Below are 6000 nucleotides of genomic sequence, written 5' to 3'. Positions count from 1 at the left end.
AATTACAGTTGAGACAGGTGCTTACTAATCAGCAGAACTAGTCATTAACTCAGTTTACAAAATTAGACTGACTAAAAGTGTTTTGGGTGTATTTTAGTTGGCAGTCCAACATTTGCATTAGAGAGAGGCTCTGTCGAGCTTGTTGGAGAGGTCCCAGTTGTGGCTGTTGTGTCAGTTTTGTGGTTGTGGAACAACAACAAGGTGGCAGAGTGGGAAGATGGCAATGAACAGCCATCCTATTACTCTACATCTCAACATGCGGCTAAACTCAACATGGAAACCTGGGCTCTGACTACTGTATCTCAGACCTGCAAGATAGCAGCGATGGCACATACACGCTTCAAATCAACAATGTGGAAACAAAAAAGATGTTTCATCTAGTAGTTGTGGGTAAGTGAAAATGGTTTCATTAGTTTTTCCTTAAAATCCATGCTTTACATACTAAATCATGTTCAAATAATCATTTAACTACAAAATGTAACACTAGCATAGCTGCTAACTGTGCTAACTTTACATAGCCCATCCTACACACCTCGTTGTACTCTTTTGTCCAGAATCTGTCCCTAGGCCAGTGATCTCTTAAGGAGTGTGGGCCCACAAACTGCACGCTAACCTGCACAGGAGGGAGAAACATCCTGTACACCTGTAAAGGCATGGATCCTGTCGAGTACACGGATTACACCTGGACAGACAGCAAGGGGACAAGGCACTCAGGGTCTGTGCTGATGGTGGAGATGAGTGGAAGACTGGATAGGTTCTACACCTGCAACTTCAACAACCCGGCCAGCTGGAATACTAGTAGCCTCCGTGAAACAGAGCTGTTTCCTTTAGCAGGTGTGTGTGTGTATGTGTGTTTGTGTGTGTGTGTGTGTGTGTGTGTGTGTGTGTGGATATGGAAAAATATGAGTAATGACATGCATTAACTGAAACTCCAGCTATCACACATTTACGCCTTGCATGGAATGTATAATGTTTTCATGATTGCACACAAACTTGCGCAAAATCCCCTACACCAATTATGATTTTATTTGCCTCTGTAGTTCCTTCAATTGATCCTACAGTTACCACAAGAAACCCCTCATCAGGTCAGTGGCTTGCTATTGTTTTTGAGGGGAGAGAGATAGGAGATGCAGTTTAGGTCTGAAACATGGAGAGAGTCGGGGAATCCCACGTCTCCATGTCATTATGATTCTACCTTGTCTGTTCTATGCTCCTCCCAGCACAGCTTTATTGATATTAGCTTGCATTCCCAAACATCTGCATGGTCCTGTAATATAAGCTGTTTTCATTTCACTTCACAGATGATGCCGCTGCTCTCATTGCTGGTGTTGTTTCTGGGACGATCATTATTATTTCAGCAATAGTTGGTGCTGGAATCTACTACTGCCTGAAAAAAGAAAGGGAATGGTATGAATTCATCCTGACCTGGACGCTGACATGCATTCATATTTAAGAGGAGTTTGACTTTATCAATGGTGACAAAGTTGTTTCCCACACACGGTGCAGCATATGCCATTCTTGTGGTTAATGTGCAACCTTTCTGAACTTGGTCTTGAGAAAGCAGAGTGTATGATTTGTCATACCTGTAGGTCAACAACAAGCTAGCTAACTACTGGTAACAGTAACTGGGTCTGAGCAAACGGTGCAGTCACCACCTGTGTGTGTTGTCTTTAACGGAATTCATGCTGCACTCAGTGACTCTGGGACGAGAACAGATGGCAACCAAACAAGGCCAAACCAAACAAGATCACACTGATTGCAGAGCTGAGACACAACAGCTACTCCAGCTGCCGCCAGCAACCACTACAAATGGGCACGGTAAGGACTGAAACTGTTCCATTCAGGTGCAATAAGTTTGTGAGAGCAAGCTGTAAACAGATTATTATTTCAGACCATCTTCCGTTGACTATAAAATCATAAGTTGAAAGTTCAGGACATTACTTTTGATAATTATTATTACAGTAGAGCATAATACAAGAGATGTTTTGTAAATAAATAATCATAATACATTTTATGAAATCTCAAAGAAAATGTGTCATTTTGTTAGTCTCAGCACTAAGAGATTTGATATATGCTTTGTGGTGAATAGTTTCCACACGCTCATCCAGTATCGGTGTAGGCTAGTTGGTGTGGTGTGGTATGCAATCTAACTAGACTGCTGTGTGAGGGAGTGTGTGTGCTTGTGCTTCTACAGTTGCAGTTCAAGGTCAGATGAATGGAAGCCCAGGAGAACAAAATGGAACAGTGAAGCACTCTTAAGCACATCCACTGGCCGTTGGCAATCACATGGACGGAAATGGTGAATATAAACAAAACCAGCATGACATTGTGCAACTCATGAAATATTAATGTAGAAATATAAAAACATTGATCATTACATGCCCAGTGCTCTATTTGTATGATCACTGTTCCATGTTCTCATATACACATGCCATATTGTAATAGCAGCATTATATTGTCACGTCAAGTGGCATGTGTAGCATATAGAATCAGCTCCAAAATGTATGTTCAGAAACTGAATGCTTATTGAAATACAGTATGGTTACTACCGAGAGGCACGAATCTAAGGTTCTTTGCTTGTCTGTTTCACATCACAACAGGTTTTTCTGCCAATGCAGTGGAGCAACAGTGATAAACAAAAGAGATGGAAATATTTATGTAAAATGTTTCAACTCAGTTACCCTGAAATTAATCAAATTCATCAAAGACATTCAGTTCATCTGTCCTTTCCTTTTCATCTAGTGTCACCACCAAAGTGTATGCATGTTGTTCTCCACATGTCTGTTCGTTTCTACAGTGTACCAAGCATGTTAATTTCTGCCTCTAGTTCACAAGTTTCAAATAGTAGAAGTATCTTGGCGTCTAACCAGGACTTTCTGATAGTGTGGATGTGTATCCTTACCCATTAGCATTTTTCTGAGGAGAATGGAACTACAGTATTTTTGGAATGTGTGTGCAATCTGACTTGTGTGAACAGGTCTACATGAGGCATAAACACAAGAGCTATGGGCAGGGGAGCTGAATTGGCTGGAGGCCAACAGCCATTGTTTGGGACTGACAAGCCCCAGAGGGCAAAGTTTCAGCCAGACTGGTGTAGTTCATATCTTTGCAAAAGAAGCTAGTACCACTGTACCACTGAGTGTGAACTCTGCATGCTTATGCTTTTACCTCCAGGGACATGTATTGAAGTTATTGTGCATGACAGCCATTGACTGGTTTGCTTATGGGTCTAACTTGCCCATGCCATTGACTCCAGCAAAAAACCACTCACATCAAATATCCTTCCAGTTATAAGGGCCCACAGTTCCAATATCAAAGCAATAGGTTTCAATAGGTTGTTTTGCAGAAACACACTACAGTATTCCCATCTTCCCCTCCCGTTCTATGTTTTCCATTCTATGTTTTCCTTGTTCCATGAGGGCCCGCTGTAAATGTGCTAGAGGTCAAGGTGAGGGCAAGGGACAACTGCACACTCTGTTCTCTGGTCTGACAATCTTTTGGAGTCTTCATGTACAGTATGTTCTCTGGTTTGACGATCTCTATGGTTATGTAAACTTAAGTTTTGACCGTCTTTTGGAGTCTTTATGTCCTCTGAACAGTTTTTTTTAAGCATGAGGAAAGATAAAGATAGAGGGGCTAAGATTATGAAGGCACCAGTGTCACAAGCTTAACCATAAGGTTGAATGCTGACCAAAGGAATCACTTATAGAGTACTGAGGAACGTTTACTGTAAGCTGTGCATCCGTGTTTACTGTCAACTTGAAGTGATACCAAGTAAAAGCTGCTTTGCTAATGAAAACAAGTGTTTAGTGTGACGATGCGATTCAAACTGTACTATTTATTTAATTGAATTGTGTTTATATCTGGTATTTTCTTCATCATTTGTTCCTGTTTCTATTTTAGTTTAACATGACCTAGGCACATTGGTTGAATGTTTTTTTTTTTTGTAATTTGTATGGCTGTACATTTGTTTCCTTACATGCGATTTATTGTCTGTTTTTTGTACATGATACACAGTGGGACAAGCTCCATTTTGCCGCCTATGCAGAGGGTTCCTTGGTTATTCTATCAGTTTGATGATCAACGCTTGATGGCTTCAGCCAAAAACATACTCAGTGGGCTGCTGCAATGTGTGCGAATGTGTTACTTCACTCACTGCATGTTGCTTTGTTTGTGTTCTGTTTCTTCTTTCTTCCTTTTTATTTCAGCTGTATGTTGCTATCGTTACATGTTTTTGTACACTGTTTTGCACAAAGATTGTTTGGAAATTGTGGTTAAAATAAATCCCCATCGTTTTACACCCTTATTTGCTTGGTCTCTGCTGTGTCTATTCCTCTTGTACCATGACTACCCTATGACACATAGTGTCTTCTGAACATGGGGAGGAGGGAAAGCTGAAGTGTAAGGGCCAGGGGACACATATGGGTCCAAGTGCCTATGGGGATCTGAGTTTGAATCTTACCAGCGGTCACCAAACCTCAGCTACATTTCTCTCTCCCACGTGTTTCCTGGTACGGTGTAAAGGCAAAAATACCAAGAAATCTATATTAGAAAAAAAGAAAAAGGGGAAGTGTCATTCTTTTAGGAGGAACATGATAATAGACTTCGCCTACTTACTGCTTGTTTTTAACTTGTTTTGAATGCAAAAATACATGACCTTTATTAGCCTATATTACATTGAGTTTTTCTTTTTATTATTATTGTAAAATCCATAGTGGACCCAGGTCTGTAGCAGTTAAACTGAAGATCACAGAGGGCAACATGGCTGCATCAACGGTCCACTCACAGAGATACATTTACTGTATGTTAGATGGTTAGATGACTGCTGGGTGTTGCTGGTCTCACATTACCACCACCGAAGCATCGGGCACTCTTGTTTATGGTGGAAGAGGCCCATGAACAGCGCCATCTGAAACACGACACAACACTCTGATGTGGGCACACAGGCCGTGTTCGCTTGATTCAAAGTCTTAGAATTTGAAATATGAGACATGTGACAGGAAAGGCAGCAGAGCGGATAAGGAGCAAAAGGGGATGTTGACAGAAGGGTTTCTGATTGTGTGCTGAATTGTGTCGTCGGATAAAGGCCTGTGGTCATGCCCACACTCCACCCACTGGCCAAAGAAATGGAGCAAATGCCTGAGAACAGAAATGAATGTAAAGTGCCACAAACCTCACAGGCAAGTGGGTTAAAGCTGGTAAATAACTAGTGCTAGCAGACATTCATGCTAGTATGTTAGAGACATGTGAGCAACCGAAGCCCAGCGATACAGCGTGGGCGTAGCCCTGAGAAGTATGATTCACACTAGGGGGAAACTCCAGGGACAGCCTGAAAATGAACGTATGTCACTGTGGTCTAGCACCACCATGTGATATCAAAGCTGAGAGAAGACAAGCCTATATATGGTTAGCATGAGTCTAACACGAGACACAAAACACCTTCATACTGATTGTGAAGTCAAACATTTTACATTGATTCAGGCTCCATACAGTGTGCTCTCTCTCTCTCTCTCTCGCTCCCTCCCTCCCTGATGATGACACTGGTTTTAATCTAATGGTTAAAAGTAAAATGGTCCAAAAGTTGTGTGTGAAGTCGATAAAAGGGAGGAGGAAAGTTAAAGGTGAAGACAACACAAAGTATGATTTCATCAGAATAACTATAACCAATGACGGACCGGGGATTCACAAGAGCAAACGTGCAGCTTTGGGCGTATGTGTGGAATTCCTGGAACGTGCCATGAAGGTCCATGGTGGCAGCATTGCTCCACCTGCTGGTCAAAGGAGAGAGAGCACAGGCGCAGTTCGAGTCAATGTGGATGACTGGGCATCTACCTTTAGAAGTATTACTGTAACTGATCCAGGGGTTTGGAACCTCCCCCAAAACATTCTTGGTTTAGCACATCAGACGCATAATGCATTTTTACTTTTGATTGGCAGAAAATCCAGAGTTCTTGCGAGTGTTGAGCTCAGCGAGTCACTCTGGCAATCAGTAGTGATGCT

General features: G+C 41.9%; 1 long non-coding RNA gene across 1 annotated transcript; it reads left to right on the top strand.

Annotated features, from left to right (window-relative positions):
* Positions 1-586: 586 nt before the first annotated feature.
* On the top strand, positions 587-4299 carry LOC134078714 (uncharacterized). The gene is made up of 6 exons (XR_009938855.1): positions 587-834; positions 1041-1085; positions 1302-1407; positions 1696-1818; positions 2195-2299; positions 2601-4299. It is a non-coding gene; the product is annotated as an uncharacterized LOC134078714 (long non-coding RNA).
* The last annotated feature ends 1701 nt before the right edge of the window (positions 4300-6000 follow it).

Source organism: Sardina pilchardus, chromosome 4, assembly GCF_963854185.1.
Source record: "Sardina pilchardus chromosome 4, fSarPil1.1, whole genome shotgun sequence".
Taxonomy (NCBI): Eukaryota; Metazoa; Chordata; class Actinopteri; order Clupeiformes; family Clupeidae; genus Sardina; species Sardina pilchardus.
The sequence above is the reverse complement of the archived record's forward strand: the minus strand, read 5'-3'. Positions and strand labels throughout refer to the sequence as shown.